This window comes from Mastomys coucha, unplaced genomic scaffold (genome assembly GCF_008632895.1).
Source record: "Mastomys coucha isolate ucsf_1 unplaced genomic scaffold, UCSF_Mcou_1 pScaffold23, whole genome shotgun sequence".
Lineage (NCBI taxonomy): Eukaryota > Metazoa > Chordata > Mammalia > Rodentia > Muridae > Mastomys > Mastomys coucha.
The window spans coordinates 83,709,330-83,727,371 of NW_022196906.1; the positions used below are offsets into that span (position 1 = coordinate 83,709,330).

General features: G+C 41.4%; 1 pseudogene; it reads left to right on the top strand.

Annotated features, from left to right (window-relative positions):
• The window catches only part of LOC116073674, a 37,280-nt pseudogene extending 22,524 nt beyond the window's left edge, over positions 1-14,756 (top strand).
• Positions 14,757-18,042: the final 3,286 nt, after the last annotated feature.

Here is an 18,042-nt window from a genome sequence, read left to right on the forward strand (position 1 = left end):
TGTGAGTTGTGGGACTGGCTGCAGAGCTTGTGCCCAATGTCTGCTCAGAACATTAACCCAGACAGACCGGAAGGAACCCGAGTCACTGGGCTGACAAAGTTCCTGTGTGCCTGGTCCCACTGGACCTAATTACTCCCAGTGTTGGTACAGATGTTGGTTCCTGCTCACCTCTGATCCTGGGTGTGTCAGAGTGCCTGGGAGTGGAGATTCCTCTGGGTATTGTGGGACTGTCTGTGGAGCTTGCACCCAAGGTCTGCTCTGGACCCCAGCCCAGACAGACCGGAAGGAACCCGAGTCACTGGGCTTGTGGAGTTCCTGTGTGCCTAGTCCCGTTGGTCCCAGTTATTCCCAGTGTTGGGACAGATGTTGGTTCCTGCTTACCTCTGATCCTGGGTGTGTCAGAGCACCTGAGAGTGGAGCTTACTCTGGGTGTTGTGGGACTGGCTGCAGAGCTTGAGCCCAAGGTCTCTGATCTACTCTAATATCTTGAAGTACATTCCCTATGTTTTCCTTCTGAAATTTTCAGTGCATTGGGATACAAATTAAGATCTTTGATTTATTTTGAATTCATTTTTGTACAAGGTTGCTCTTTGTTTATTTGATAGAATCCAATGAGTATAAGCAATATTCTCTGACAACTATTCCTACATTCCTTTTAGTTCTTCATATCTGTGCTAAAAGAAATATTTGCAAACATTTTCCTGCTCATTTGGCCAGGAATTAAAATGAATCACCCAGAGATAATATTTTGAAGTTGATAACATGAATGTTGTCATAAAGCATGGGTTTCTTGAACCATTCAGAATCTTTGGCACTACCCTATGTAAATAACACTCTATAAGATGGTGCCCCAGGAGGGGAAGCAAGCCACATCTTTCACTCATTATGAATAGAACTCCCCCCAAGGCTTAGCACTAGGAGTTGCTATGCAGAAAGTATGTGTTGAATGATGTATGAATGCTGCTGATGCCACTGGGGAGAGGAATGGATAATGTAACATCGAGAGCCTTGAAGCCCACTATGCAACCAATTATCAATGAAGTTGGAAAGGGAGCTGTCTTAAATTTCTTCCCTGGGGGAAAAAGTAACTAAATATAAACTTCAGTCATCTGGCCTTTGGGACAAGTGTGACTCATGCCCAGACTCCCACAGTAGTTCTCTCTAGAAAGATCTTTGGCTTTCCAGACTTAGGGCTCAAAGTCCTTAGACTCAGCCACTCTCACTCTCTATGACCCTGCTCATTGCAAAGACCATAACATCAACTTTAGACATTACAAGAAAAAAAGAAAGAAAGAGAGGGAGAGAAAGAAAGAAAAAAAAGAAAGGCAAATATAGATTTGGAAATCCTTGCTCACATGCAGATTTCTGTTCCCAATTCCAAACATATAGTTACAAGGGAAGCACATTGAGAACACCTTTTGTAAAATTATGATCTATTATGGATTGGTTCTAAGCTACTTATGTTAATTCAGCTCCCAAAATAACACAGGAACCTGCAAGTCTGTTGGTAAGACCCTAAAGGTCCTTGCCCCCAGTTGGCTTTGTTTGGTAAATAAAGTTGCGGGTGGCCAATGGCTGGGCAGGGAGGCAGAGGCAGGACTTTGGGATTAATGCGCAATGAGGTCACCAAGAAAGAAGAACTACCATGTCAGGAGAGAAATAAGATGCAAGCTTGAGATCTGCAGAAGACAGAGTATCAGCCATGTGACAGCAGGTGAAGAGTGGCCCCAGCTCTCCCTCAATTGGGTCTAGGGTAGAAAAGATGGAATGTAGAATTTCGGAGGTAGTAACTCAGGAGAATTGAAGGGTAAGAGTTAGCAACATGGAAATTTGGTAGTGGCCCAGGCATTGAGCTGATTTAGGCATATTAAAAATAAGGTTACATGTGTGTATCTTTCATTTGAGAATCCAGAGCATTTGGGCAGGCCCTGTGGAACTCTCACAGCCACCGTTGGGGAGACCTCTGGTGGGGAGATTAGAGTGGATTAATCTTCTAGCGCTACAATGATTTTTGTATCTGGTGGCATGATGGTGAATGACATAAGCTCTCTGTTTGGTAAAACAAATGTGTATGTTACATGTATGTGTATCTGTATATATGCATATGTCCACATATATAATAGCTCAAACTCTCCTAAAATCAAGGGCAAGTGGTACACTATTTATAAATAATAATAAGATATGCAAGTCCTTTTGATAACCTCCATCTAATTAATTAATTCCCACAGAATGGTTTTATTAATTTTGACTATCTTTTATATTTCTTTACCAACCTATGAAGCAATCCAACTACTAACTCATTTCATAATAAGTTTGCTGTCATTACAATCTAGTGTCAGATTATTTCTCACTATTGTAAGAAATGTGTGTGTGTGTGTGTGTGTGTGTGTGTGTGATTACACTAAAACTAGCTTCTACTCCAGCCTTTATTTTAAGTTTAATCTACATTAATATTTCCCTCATTTCTTACTTACTGAAATACAGACAAATTGGTAGGCCAATAAGTCCAGTCTCGATGTGTTTGCTGACCCCATGATGTAGATTCTTCTGTCATGGATGATTTTGGTTCACTGTATTTCAGGAGAGCTGTGGAGATTCCAAAGCCATTCTATGGTATTGCCACCATACAGCTATAACAAGCCTATTGCCCCAGGAGTATATACAATGGTAAAAGTATTGAATAATTGGAAGGAAATGCATTTTGAGGACTTATCTCCTATTTTTTTTAGTAGACACAACTGTTAAGTTGCTATTAAGTTAAGCCATTTTAAGTAATGGCTATGTTTTGACATCATACTGGCAAAATTCCAAGAAATTTTACATCCCAATCTCACAAGCTATAATAAGCAAGGTCTAATACACTCCTGACCAGCATTCCCCAAATCATAGAAAAGCTGAGGTTGAAGGACCCTCAGCAATGGCATGGCCTGATTTACATTTCCTAAAGATAGGGTAAGCTCAGGCACTTAAGGTTATTGGCCAGGGGCAGAGGGTGGAAGGATAGACTTCTGCCGCTGCAACTGGTCCAGTATGAAGTGATCTACATCTGGTGCCTCAATGTGGAATGCCAGCAGTAGCAGCGGCGGCAGCAGCAGCAGCAGCAACACATAGAAGCCTGTGAGCCATGTATACTCTCAGTCCCTGCACCAATCCTGTGCTGGGTCCAGACAGCAAACACTTCAAGTCAATCTTTCTCATCTCAAAGCTTGACTTGCAAAGGAGCAGTTCTAATACAGACTGTCCATTAGACTCATGTGGAGTATTTAATTTAAGCCCCCACATCTATGTCCCACCCTCAGAAATTGCACAACTGAATGGGCTAGAGCCAACCATAGGTGTCTTTTTCAAAGAGACAAATACGGTTTCACTACAGACTCTAGACTTAGCTGTGACACATGCCTTCCATGATTCCTGAAACATGAAGGTCAGCTCTCCCAGAAGTAGGAATGTAAGTGACCATACCAGGTGATGGCCCAGGTTTCCTCAAAAACAGAATCCCAAGATCTGAATGAAGCCACATTTCTCAGAAGCATGGCCACTTGAAACTTTTTCTCTATTATCCTGTCCATCAGGAAAAATGACAGCTCTGGGAAAGCCTGCAGAGGCAGTGAGCTGTCTCCTGTGATATTTATGCCGCCGCCTCTGCTTCATTTCATTCTCTCTTTGTACTAGATAGACTGAATCCAAGGTGTCGCCACCAAATAAAAGCAACAATATTATGGCTGCCCTCTTCCTTCCCACCCCATTCTCAAAGCTCCTACAGAAGCAATTTAGTCTTTTCAGATTTAAAGTACTTTATAAAAATACTCAGCAAATATTCCAGCAAAAATAAATGTCCTTTAAATAGCTTCTCTACCCAGTAGAAATCATGATCACCCGTGTTCTTCTTAAATGCCTAAAATAGAGTCCACACTTGCAGCTCCCTCCGAGGAGCATCCTTGTTTAGCTAGCCTAGTTAGAAGCTGTGAGCTTGTGCTTTTGGGTCCTGTAAGAGCCTTGTGTTTCTTTTAAAAATAATCTTGTTTAAAACCTTGATTCCCCCAAAGGAGGTTTAGCATATGCAAATTTCCAGGAACTGGGAGCCAAGCACTGAGCTGTATGGAGATGCAGCCTTTGCTTGCAATCCCTAAGGAATACTGTGAATGGGGATCAGTGGCAGAGCTACCCAGAAGATCCCTACCTGAGAGCCCCTCTATGTTAATTCCTTCAAGCATCACACCCCTGCAGGTAAGATTGGCAAGATAGAGCCTGTCATACCAAGGTTCTCCAAACACCCTTTATCCCGACCCTTACATTTTTTTTTTTTTTTGAGCAGAGGCATAAAGGGTAGATCTTGCATTTTGATTCAATTTCTGACTTAGTCTGTGCCATATTCATGAACTGATGGTGCTTGCAGCAGGGCAGGCTTATCCTGGCCCAGCTTGTTATGTGTGGATGAGTCAAGTACTACTGATTTCTACACAGTGACTAAAGAACTAAGGCCATCAGGCATAATGGCACGTGTCTGCAATCCCAGCACTCAGAAAGCTGGGACAGGAGGATTGTCGTGAGTTCAAAACTAGCCTGGTCTCCACTATGAGACCCTGTATTTCAAACAGATAAACAAACTTTATACCCATGGGTATAGCCAAGGAAGCATCTGTCTCAGCTACATTTCCTATTACTACAATAAAATACCAGGACCAAGGTGACTTATAGAAGGAAGGACTGACTTGGGGCTTACAGTTCCAGAGGGTCAGAGTTCCATCACCATCATGCCAGGAAAGTATGGTACCAGGCATGCATGGAGGATGTAGCTGGAAGCTGGGAGCTGGGGTCTCCCTTAAACCACAAACAGGAAGCAGAGAAAGAAAATAAGAATAACACATGGCTATGAAACCTCAAAGCCTACCTCCAGGGACATACTTCCTCCAGCAAGGCCATACCTCCTAAAGCTACCCAAGCAGGGCCACCAACTGGGAACCAGACATTTAAATGCCTAAGAATATGGGGGCATCTTATTCAAACTCCCACAGCATCATTGAAGTTTCTCTTCTGTTGGGCAGCATCACATCATCAAAGTCTTTTGCCTGACTGATAGCATATCTAAGGCAGTCTATTCAGGAGCCAGAACAACTTTGGAAGCTCTTCAATGGACAGCAGAGCTGCAACAACCCTGGTGACTCTGAGGAGTCATTCTGAGCAGTGGGAACACACGCACCAACCATACAGTATGAAAAGATCCAAACACGGGCTGCTCCAGTGAGTTTGCATTTGTCACTGTAAAGAAGTTGGATGTGGCCATGTAAGCAAGGCCACACAAAGTACATGGGACAGCTGTGGGACCAAGGAGAACTTTGTAGAGAAAGGGATTCAAAGACCAGGTCTCCACTTAACTGTGAACCAACAGACTTTTATTGGTTGAAAAAGCACTGCCACTGTTCTTTTAAATAGTATGGGGAAGTTGAAGTGGTTGACATTGTGACTGACCAAGGCAATAGAAAGGGAAGGTCTGTGCTTTTGTATTTTTGAAGAGCATGACCACCCAGATAAGACATTATTCTGAACTATCTTTCTGTCCTACTTTGTTTTCTATTGTTGTAATAAACACCATGAACAAAAGCAATGTCAGGAAGGAAGGATTTGTTTCATCTTACAGCTTACAACTGTATATAAAAAGTCAGGGCAGAGATTTAAGGTAGTAACTAAAGCAGACCATGAAGGAATATGCTTACAAACTTACTCCCCATGGCTCCCTCAGTTTGCTTTCTTGATCCTATCATTCCCTCATAACTAATAAACCATGCCTGGAAATTTTTTTGGATGTTTAGATTTTTCTTTAAGAAATCATCATGAAGTATTCATTTAAAATTGTTGATGACAGACTCTAATATACATTATTATTTCATATATCATATTATATATTATATATTATATCACATGTATTATATAGTATATATGTATATAACATATTACATATAAGTTATTGCCTTTGAACAATTATAAGACTATTGGAACAACAACAACACTGTAACCAAAAAGGGCAAAGTGGCAACTTATTTTCCTACTCATACTATAGTAAAGAACTTCTTTTACTATAGTTCTAAATGTTGTGATCATAAAAAGAGAAAGAGCTATAAGAATATGTTCCGGTGGGGTGTGGGAAAAGGGGGTGCCTTGGCAGGCCCATGCCAAGAGAAGAAGAAGTAGATAAGTGGAGGCTGGCCATGACCACGTGGAGAGATGGGGGAAGGGAATGGGGAGAGAAGGGGGAAAGAGGCAAGAGAGAGGCAAGAGTATAAGAGAGTAAGAGAGAGAGGAGGGGCCAAACAGCCCCTTTTATAGGGCCAGGCCTACCTGGCTGTTGTCAGGTAACTATGGGGAGGAGCATACCTGGCTGTTGCCGGGTATCTGTGGGGTGGAGTCCAGACAGAATACCAACACTATACTCATTAGATATTTTAGGATTTAAAAACTCCATTTCATGAGTAGGCAACTGGTTCCACAGGTAAGAAGACTTGCTGACAAACCTGATTATGTGAGTTTGCTCCGTAGGTCCCATGTAAAGGCAGGAGGGCAGGAGATAACCAACTCAACATTCCCTCTGACTTCTGCAGATACATTGGAAACTATGCTTCCATGTGCACACACACAGATAAATACACACACACACACACACCACCACCACACCACACCACACCACACACCACACACCACATACAAATGCTACCAAGAAATAAAGTAGTTCTGTAGAGGACCAAAGTATGGTTCCTCATACCAGTGTCCAATGTGTTACAACTCCAGCTCTAGAGCATTTGACATCCCCTTTACTGGCCTCCAAAATACACATGTATTTTCTACCCTGCTCACCCCACACACACCCAAATAAGAATAAAATCCAGTCTTTTAAATAATTGTTCCATTAAAGTGCCACTAAAACCAAACCAAAACAAAAAACTAAATAAACAAAGAAAACCACACTTGCCTAGTATCATGCTCTAAACATTTCTGTGACCCCCCCTCCCCAGCTAGAAAAGCCATTCTAAATCAGTGACACTTAAGGTTTTACACTGTTCATAACATTTACATTTTCATCTATTTAATCCATCATAAAAAAATAAAAAATAAAAAAAACCTGTGACAGTTGAAACTAGAAGAAAATAGCCTTGTATCCTCTTTATTACCAACCAAACCCAGCTGGGGACAGGGACCCTCAGTGTCTGGAAGCGTGACTTTTAGGAGCTGAATTAAGACAAAGCATTAGAACCAATCCTCAATTGGTTGGTAAAATGCTAATGATCACAAGTCATCAGGCTCCAGAAATTGTTCAAACTGTGCAATTTAGAGAACAAATCAGGCCTTTTCCAGAGAGAACCTGGTGACCTTCCTAGAGGAGCCAGTAACCAGACTGTTAAAAAAAACATTAGCTCCTCTGTACTTTCCCCAGCAGGGTATACCTGTACAGCAGGGTTAGTCTATGATGATTGTCCTATAAGATAAATCAGAGTCCACACACTGTGCACAGTCATCTTACAAAAAACACTAACTGCTTCTCACCAAGAACACCCAAGCAGATTATCTACTAAGTGGATGGATGGATGGATGGATGGGTGGGTGGGTGGGTGGGTGGGTGGATGGATGGATAGATGGATGGTTGGATGGGTGGATGGACGGATGGATGGGTGGGTGGGTGGTTGGATGGGTGGATAGATGGATGGATGGATGGATGGATGGATGGATGGATGGATGGATGGATGGTTGGATAGATGGATGGATGGGTGGGTGGTTGGATGGGTGGTTGGATGAATGCATGGATGGATGGGGGAACAAACAGAGGGCACATAAGAAAATAGACTAAACTAAAACACTGAAATAACTTTTTAAATCTCTTATATACTTACTATGTACTCATGGGAAGTTTGTGGAGAATTACTCTCATAGCCTTTGGATAGGATACAGAGTGGCAAGATGCTATAGAAGAGAATTCTACAATATCTGGTCAAACTGCATTTGTCATCACTCTTCCACTCAACAAATCCATGTCTAACAATCAAAACAACAACCAGAACAACAACAAAAACACATTAGCACAAAGTACACTAATACACAGGCAGTCCATTGCATTGCTGTTGGTAATAGCAAAATGGAAAACTGAAAGATGTTTCTGTCAACAGGGGACTGGTAGAATTAGCTACAGAACAACCATGTGACAGTCCACATTCCTATAAAACCAAGTCAGACAAACTAGCAAAATCAACCTCTAAAACTACACACACATGTATATATGTGTTTGTATATATGTATATACACATATACATATTTATTTATTTATATACACACACACATACACACACACACACACACACACACACACACACACACACAAACAGTTGCCTGGGAGCAACTAAAATGCTCATCAATTGACAAATGTCACATATAATAGAACAAGCTCAGAAAGTTTAAAATTCAGAAAGTACTGGTTCATGCTGCCTATGTGAAGATCAGAAAACATCATGTTAAGTGAAAAAAGCAAAGTACAAAATACCATGTGACAGCATGAAACACTCAGAGAAAACAAACTCCCAGTGAGAATGTAGACCAGTGGCTGCCTGATATTAGAAGAAGAGCTACAATTGATGGCTGCTAAAAGAGGAAGGACTGATCCTCTCTAGGGAAGAGACTCCTTATAGGTTATCCAACACCAAGTAGTTAGCCTTCCACACATATACATACAAACAACACTGAAAGGACTCGGTAGGATCCCTTTATTCATGTAGGTATATATATGTGTGTGTAACAATAATAATAAAAGAAGAAGTAATGAAGATGACAGGGAATTGGAATTGACATGAGAAGTATTTTGGGGGAGAATGTGAGGTAGAACTTATAAATACAGGACTTGTGTATGAATTTCCCAAAAGAAGTTCCCAAATAAAAAATCAATTTTAAAAAGGTGGCTAGCATTAACAGATGAGCATACCAGAGGTTTTTGAATGGTGAAAACGTTCTGAAACCAAGATGATGCTTGAACAATGATTGAAATATATTAAAATCACTAAATTATGCATTCACAGTTGAGTTTTATAGCATATAAAGTATTCCTCAAGAAAACTATAAAGCAAAAATGGCTGAGGACATCTCCAGCATTCTGCCCGGAGTGATACTACAGTATGGTCATGGCCTGAGTGGCTCCCTAAGGCACTGTTTGATGAAGTTTAATCACCACTGTGAGTTATATGACAGAGGAAACAAATATGGTGTTTATGAGTGGGGCCTGTTGGAAAGACAGTATAGGCTTGGAATCCCAGCACTCAGGAAGCTAAAACAAGAGGATCATGTGTTCAAGGCCAGCCCATCTCAAATAAATGAGATAGTGAGTATTATACAGGCCATTAGGATACCACTTGATGGCTTTACCACTGGAGGCTTCACCAGAGAGAAGGAGACCTGAGGATACACACTTGTGCACATGCATGTGCGCACGCGCGCGCGCACACACACACACACACACACACACACACCCTCTTCTCACCACCTGATGTTCTGCATTGTCTTGGGGTTTTGACAACAAGATGTTCATCACTATATGTGGTCCCTCAACTTCAAATCTCTGGAACTATTAGCCCAAGTGATTTTATTTTCTTTGTAAATAACCACACGCCATCTCCAGGCTATAATACCAAGTTAAAAACGGAGTAAAATAGACTATTTTCAGTGAGGCTTAGTTTTTATTTGTAAAGGAGCGCATATGTACAATGGAGGCCAGGGCCTTCAAAAGCAAAATTAAACACAGAAGAAATAACCAGAAGTGGGGACACTTGGGAGGAAGCAAGACTCCTCTGAATTCTAGAAGTTATACTTATCTTATACTTTTGTTTTGAGTTCAAAACCCTAAAATGATCTCATATAACTGAAATATAAAGCAAATCAAATTTCCACTTTCCCAGACTGAAAACAACCTGAAACAAACTATCTAACAAGTTTGTTACACAACTCTGACTTTTAACACACGGCTTGCACTGAGCATCTCATTGCATCTCTTCAGACAAGAGATGCCTAAAGAGCCCACATTCGGTAGCCCATGAAACCTGGAGTGAATTGGAAAGAGGAGTGCATTTGTATCCTGGGGATGGTGCAGGACAGTAATAATGGTGACTGTCATGCACAGATTGTCAGTCAATGGCTGCAATATATGGTTCTTGTGTGCTGTAGAAATCGTGTCAGCAATTCATTGTCAAACAGTTCAGAGAAAGAAACAAAGCCCTTTGAACGACTCTTGTAACTTTTTCTATAAGTTTTGAAACTACTTCAGAGGAAAAGGGCAACAAAAACATGAGCAGGGTATTGACTTACTGTTGGCTCCCTCCCCCCTACCTCAGCTCTGAGGCAGAGCCAACAGCCTCGGACTGAAGGTGGACACCTGCTGGGCTTAAACAATGGCCCACTACACTGCAGTTTCACCTCGGAGGATTCCTGAGGAAGCTACACCTGGTTGCTGACACGCCTACTGCCTGAGGACATACTGAATGTAAACAAATCTAACTGCCTGAGAACTGAGCTTGAGAGATCTCAGTGTCTCCATGTCTGAGATTGTATTTATGTTATGCATATATTTTATTTCTGGAATTGTTGGTTTCATTTCTTACTTGCCTATATAAGCTCAAAATGCCCCCCAAGTAAATGGATGCTTTGATACATTACTTAGTGTCTGTGTCTCTTTTGTTTTCCCGACCTGTTTATTTTGCAGGTCCTGTCTACCCTCCTGCTGAAGAGACCCGCGTGGAACTGCAGGACGGTTTCACTCAACTTACCCTACTGCAAATTAGTAAGTGTGGGGGAAAGATGGGTACCCATCCTACTAAGAGCTTGCTGTAGTTTGAATCTTGAATGCCTTCCCCCAAGGCTAATGTGTTGAATCAGGCTTGGTACCCAGGATGTGCTACTGGGAGGTGATGGAAGTGAAAGACCCCCAGAACTGGGGGAGACCCTCACTCAAGTCTGGGGATGATGTGACCACCCAATAACTCACGAGAGACCGATCTTGTTGCAATCACACGAGGTTTATTCAGGATAAGCCAGATCTGGCAGGCCAGAGGGGTTCGTCCCCAACACAAGAAATGAGGGGTATTTAAAGGGAAAAACCACAAACTGGGGGGTGGTGGTGAGAGGGTTACCAAGGAAACATAACAGGTGGAAAATTCCAAAGGGACCCAACCCCTGGTTGAGTCAGGGTCATAAGTAAAACATTGTCAAGAGGAATGTGGTTTGGTCAATGCTATCTTCTTAATGGCTGACCACTATCCTGTTCCTTATTCTGGGCCCTAGCTAGAGGGGGTCTCTGTGACCAACAAGTTCCTGGAACTGACCAGTCCACATTCCTGGCTCGTTACAAAGACTTCCTATGCCTTCTTTAAATAAAGGTTATACAGTATACATTAGTGCATCTCCATTAACATGCTTTTTCCAAATTTCTAAATTCAGTCTTTCAGAAGGAAGTTTGTACCAGGTCCTTGGGTTGCTTGTGGCATTCCGTCAAATGGGATAGTGAGTCCCTAGCTTCTTCCTCATTCTTATTTTTTTGCTTCCCTTCAGAAAGTGAATGGTTTTGATCTTTCACATGTTCCTGCTATGATGCCTTGCACTACCATAGGTCCAAAGCAGTGGGGCCACTGACCATGATCTGAAAGGTATAAAACTGTAACCTGAAATAAACTTTCCTTCTTAATGAATTGTTAAGATTGCCATAGAGATGAAAAGCTAATAGCCCCAATTTCAGAATAACAAAATTGGTGATCAGGGGACACTTGGGGGTTTGTTTTGTTTGGATTTTATTGGTGATGATTAAAGAAAGTAATCCCTCACTTTTCAGTCCCCAATAAGATAATGAATCTAGACTATGTTCATTAATATGTATGCTGGCTATTCTTGGTTGTCAACCTGACTACATTGGGAATTAGCTAAAACCCAAGTGCTCAGTACATCTATGATGGATTGTTTTCTTAATAACATCATTTTAAGTGGGAAGACCCACCTTTAATATAGGTCTCTTAAGATGGAAAGATCCAACTTGAATCTGGCTATGCCTTCTGGAGACAGCCCATATGAAGGGCATAGGACAGGAAGTTTCCTCTCTTTGCCGGGTTGTTCTCACTCTCACTGGTAAGTCCATTTCTTTGTAAATATTTGAGTCTACGTCTTTGGGATTCTAGAATATACTGAAGACTAGCTGAGACATCCAGTCTCATTGATTGGACAACTGACCTTCTACTGGTAGACAGCCATTGTTGGATTAGCTGGACCACAGTCTGTAAGCCACTCTAATAAATTCTATATAGTTAGAAGATGATGATAGAAGATAGATAGATAGATAGATAGATAGATAGATAGATAGATAGATAGATAGGCAGGCAGGCAGGCAGGCAGACAGACAGACAGACAGACAGACAGACAGACAGACAGATAGATATTCATTCTATAAGTTCCGTTTTATAGAGAAGCCTGACTAATACAATATGTGTTAGTATTTTTATGTTTATTCAGTGCCTCTAAAGTTGATAGAGCTGCTTGACAACACTGGAACTCAGGGATCAATCTCAGCATTATTTCAAACAGGGCATTAAGACATCACAAAGATACATTGAGAAATATACCTCACCCATCACTAGTATTGTTTCTTTGTTTGTGTTTGTTTTGCACAGTGCTTGAGACAAAACCCAGGCATTGTGTACACTAGGAAAGCACTCTACCCCCGAGCCACACCTCCAATCCAATGACCTATGCTTGACAAAAGCAAAAAGCTAACCTTGAGTCTAACCAAGTTTCTAGAATCCAGGAACGGTAAAGTCATTACCACAGACTTTAAAGTCAGAACCACAGTTCCCCACCATCAAAGAACTGGCTTGCCCAAGATATTAATGATGTAGAGCTGAGAAACTGCCTGATCACAAGGAGACAGGAGCAGCATGTTCAGTGACACCAGGTATATGCTATCGGCCAAACTCAGAACACTGGAAATTTTATAGCACAAATGACCCATTTCTTTCAACAAATAGAATGAAAATAAAGAGAATACACACGCACACAAATGAATGTCATATGTGGCTGTTTGGATCCTAATTCAAACAATGCAAATAAAAACCCAACTCTCAATGATGTTAAAAACATGTTTTGCCGGGTGGTGATGGCACATGCCTTTAATCCCAACACTTGGGAGGCAGAGGCAGGTGGACTTCTGAGTTCGAGGCCAGCCTGGTCTACAGAGTGAGTTCTAGGACAGCCAAGGCTATACAGAGAAACCCTGTCTCGAAAAACCAAAAAAAAAAAAAAAAAAAAAAAAAAAAAAAAAAGTAAAAACATGTTTTTAAGTCACATTAGATAAAATGGTTAGTGTCTAGGGTATTTCAAGCTTTCACTGGAGATGATTATTAGGTGGTTTTTGCTTTAAAAAGTGATTTTTTTAAAAGTACATATTATAGACCCTGGGAGATCTTTGAATTTTCTTCCAGTTGTTTTCAGAGTTACAACTATCTTTACAAGAACTCATTTGTTCTTTACCTTTCGGACTGCCTTAGCATTAGTGCTGATGATCCAAAAGCAATGAAGGGATGTAGTACAGATATTCTGGTCGCCATGAGTTTCTCAGAGCTACCTGCTCCAAGTAAGACAAAACACCCAAATGGCCGATTTGAACAAACTCCACAAAGCAATAAAGATCTTAAATTCTGTGCAAACTTGGCCTTCCTGCAACATATCCTCTCAATATTTCATGTGGAGAAATGGAAGCCATCACAGTGTATGCCAAGGAATGTTCATTGTCTCCTAGAAGAGAACTCATGCTATTCTTTCGCTTTCAAGTTGAGCAGGGCACTTCCTCCATGCAACACAATGCTTACTTGAAAAACTAGCAGATAAATAATTGCCAAGTCAGACCTGAGTATTTGAGAGAAACTTTTCTCAAAAAAATATCCACAAAGTCAAGTGTCACTTTAAGTAAAGCCAGTGGTGAAAAAAACAAACTCTTCTATTTCAAAAAAAAAAATCAAATTTGAAATGTGTATCCCCAACTTGCCATAATGTAAAGATGCTCCAATGAAGCCTATGTGAACAGATGTGTGTTTGAAACCTGTGTCAAAAAAGACATCAGTAGTTTTAAGATACAAGTTAGTCACCCAGGGCTGTCCAAAAGATCAGTGTTAAATAAAATCAAAAAGCACACATGGGTGAAGATATGCTCAAAGTAAATAGGGACAAAGGATTTTAATATAAAGAATATATAAAATACATCAGTAGAGTTTTTACTGTGCAGTGTTAGTATTATCCAGACAAGCCTTTTGTTTCATTGGGGTTTGTTTGTGTGTTCATTTATTTTAATCACTGTATGCTACTCATAAAGCTCAAATAGAAAGTTTGGCAGATAGAAAGCTTATTTACTTGTAAGGAGGCAGAAGTCCTGAATCTCAAATCTGTCTCCCTAAGACGCCACTTAGGAATATTTATGGAATAAAGAAACAGAGGTGTAGGGGAAAGTGAAATGACTGATGGTTTGTGCATTCGTAACCTGACTTCATTATTCCTCACAGGATGTATATTCAGAAAATGATGGTGTTGGCATGATGGATGGACCTGGGGTCCCTCTGATGTGTAAATGTGGCATACAAGACCCTGGTATGGATCAAAAAGAAGAGCTAGTGATTGAGCCAAACAAGGACATGTTCAAATTCCTGAAAGCCATGCAAGTAACCATTGCCATAGTAATAGTGTGCAGTAGTGATGGCTAGAGTTAAACTGGTGGAGGTCTGTTGCTTTATTGTTCTCTGAACAACCTCTCAAATGGGTGGTCAAAGTATTCACCAGCAAGGGAAGCTGGCTAGCTTATTCAGGGTTATCCCATGCTATACAACCAACACTTACAAAACATGATTTGTCAGCAAAGTATCAAAGAAGAATATCCCCAGGTATCTGAGAAGACAAGATATGACTTTATTCCCAACTGCACACCCATCTTTCCAGTCCGGCTTCCTTCCTAACATTCCTTTTGTTTGTTTGTTTATCTATTTCTAGATAAATTTAAAGCAGCATTGCATTTTCCAGTCTCGGCATTCTCTACACTTTTTAAAAAAATTAAGAATCTCAAAGAATGCTTTGTTTGTGAAGGACTAAGAAACACAAACTGCTTCCTGGACCACCACCCTTCCTTATGAAGCAGATTTCCAATAAGTAGTTAGTAGTTAGGAGCGTTTGATATCTGTCAAGGATTAACATCATGTGGGACATAGTAAAACAAGGTCCTCTGTGACCACTGTGCCACTGGCAAGATGCCCCTACATACAGAACCTCCAACTTCTCATTTCAAAAATGCAAACATAAATGTAACTGCTGCTGTGATTCCCTTTGAGATAGCAATGGCTCACTGATGCTTGACTAGGAATGCGGTTTTAACATTTTCTTTCCAAAGACAGAAACGGACGAAGATGAATATGTCCATTTGAGATGCATAGAATCCGGGGCTGTGTAGATATCTTCATGAAGATGACTTGGTGAGTATTTGAGTCTAGAACTCAGGAAAAGAGTGTGAGCTAGAGCTAGAGATTGGGGAATTCTCCACACTTACGCTGTAATGAAGAGGCAGATGTAAGTGTAGCCAGCATTTACAGAGAACAGACAGTACTAGAAGAAAGGACTAAGAAAGGGTGAACTGAACTAAAAGAAAGAATACAAGGAAGTAAAGACAGTGGTGGAATAGGACCCAGGAAAACCGGACCAGTAGACAGAGAATGTATGGTCAAGAGAGACAGAAGGAAAAGGTGAGATGTGAGATGGCATTAGTGACAAATACAAGCAGTCGATGGGAGTAAGTATAGATGCTTGCTGAACTCAGCATGGAGGTCCCATTATTAATCTTGTCCCAAGGAGGTTTGTAGGTTAGCAACTAGACTGAGGTAGAGCAAAGGGGTTAAAAGAGATGCATGCGCTGGGAGTAGACAGCCTTAGAAAGGAAAGGACTTCATTCAATAAGACGTTTTCCTTCTTTTCTTAAAATAGAAAAGACTTTAACATGACTTTGTTTGTCTAAATCTGTTTGTTTCTTGAGACAGGGCCTTTATCCCAGGCTGGCCTCGAACTCCCTGCGTAGCCAAGCATGACCCTGAACTTCTGATTTTCCTGCCTCCACCTCTGAGTGCAGGGATTACAGACATATGCGACTGCACTTGTTTTATGCCATGCTGTAGACGGAGCCTAGGGTCTTGTGTATGATGGGTGAGTATAACCCCAGCCCTTGAACATATTTTAGTGAACATGTTAGTTGATGTTTTTTGGGAGCTGGTTGAAAGAAATCAAGATAGAAGCTGAAGAGACATCAATAACATCTAATAATAGGATGGAAGAATGTAGAAGCAGACAGCAAGAAACAAAACCATACAAAGAGAACCACAGATCCTGGGAAGAGAAGATACCATGTCTCACATACCCAGTCTGCTTTCTAAAGATCCTGAAATGGAGGCACAGAGAGACTAATGTGAAAGCCACAAACAGAGCCAGGACTAGAGTTCAGGCAGTTCAATGACACAGTCTGAGTTCTCAAGAGCAGTGTGACGCTGTGTTTTCTAGAAATGTATATTCACTGAGTAAATACACATTTGTATATGTACAGGCACGTATGCATACATGTAACACATATTCACAAAGAAAAGGCTAAAGGGATAATCACCTCTGGTTAATTGGATTACAGCTGGCTCACAGCTGGCTTTGTATATTCTTGGCGCTTTTTCGTGTTTCTAAACTCCCTAGGAAGGGCAAATTACTGTGTTATAAAAGGAGAAAACAGTATTTTCCAAAACGAGCTTGGGAGGAGAGTAGGATACAGATGTAGAGCACAGCCTCATTACTTGAGTCTCACTGCTGATGGAAACTCACGGGGAGGGGCAGGGAGGAGGCAGGAATGGATGCCTCAACATCTTCGCACTCATATCCCACAGTGTTTCCCCTTTATCCCACTCAGACACAACCCACAGCATGTCCCCTTGACTCTCTGGAAGGTTGGGCTTACAGCTTAGCACCCACCTTTTCCCTAGAGAGTGATGTCTTTGAACTTTTATCAAAATTATGATCCCATAACCTTATAGCCTCTCAGATTAGAAGGCTACCCTATTATTTCTTATTGTCCTCCTGAGGAGAAATCATGACACTGCACGCCCTGTAGATATGCTTCTGTACTGGATTTAGAGGTGTAGATCCCCTGTTCTCTACAGAGAACAGACTAAGTCAGAGGTCTCAAGCCCTGCCGTCACATGTCCTCAGTGAATCAGTTTTCCATAATATCCCAAGGCAACTCTCCATTGAGCATCCCTGGCTCCTGCTTCTTGGAATCATTCTCTCTCCATCATAACATGTCCTCCTTGAGAAGACATCATGCTTATGAAGGTAGGTATGCTTGGTTGAAGGTATAAAGGTTGTCGCCCTGGCAGCTGACAGCCTGCTTGTTCTCAGAAAGAGGCCACATTCAGCTGTTTCGTCCACAACCACCTACGGCTTCAGTGGCCATGGTATTTGCTTAGCTAGAGAGTTCACAATGAGTTGTTTGCAGCTACTAGATTCTATAAGACGCTAATGCTCTTCAAATTTTATTTTAATTAAAACATCATATAATTTCTTTGGCAAAAATAAAAAAATACAAACCCTGAAAACAAGAAATGCCTGTCCATGCCCTGAGAGTAGAAAGTGATACATACACCGCTGTGCAACCCACAGGGCATGAACAGTGACCCAAAGGAAGAGAATTGAGGGCTAGTCCTGGCCTAAGAGAAATAAAGTTCACTGTGGATGGGGAGGAGGAAAGAGAAACAAACACTGGTCCTCCTTTGAAAACGTTGGACACAGGATGAGCTGTGGTGATGCGCATAAGAGCCAAGAGCTAGGACATTCCCTCCCTCCTGCCCTTTGTTACAATCTGAGTGCTGGGTGGCTTCCACGATCCAGAGTAGGTACTTCTTGAAGCTCAGGGATGCTTTGTGCATCTCTCACATCCTGATTCATGCCCTTTCTCATATACCTACATCCTCAGAA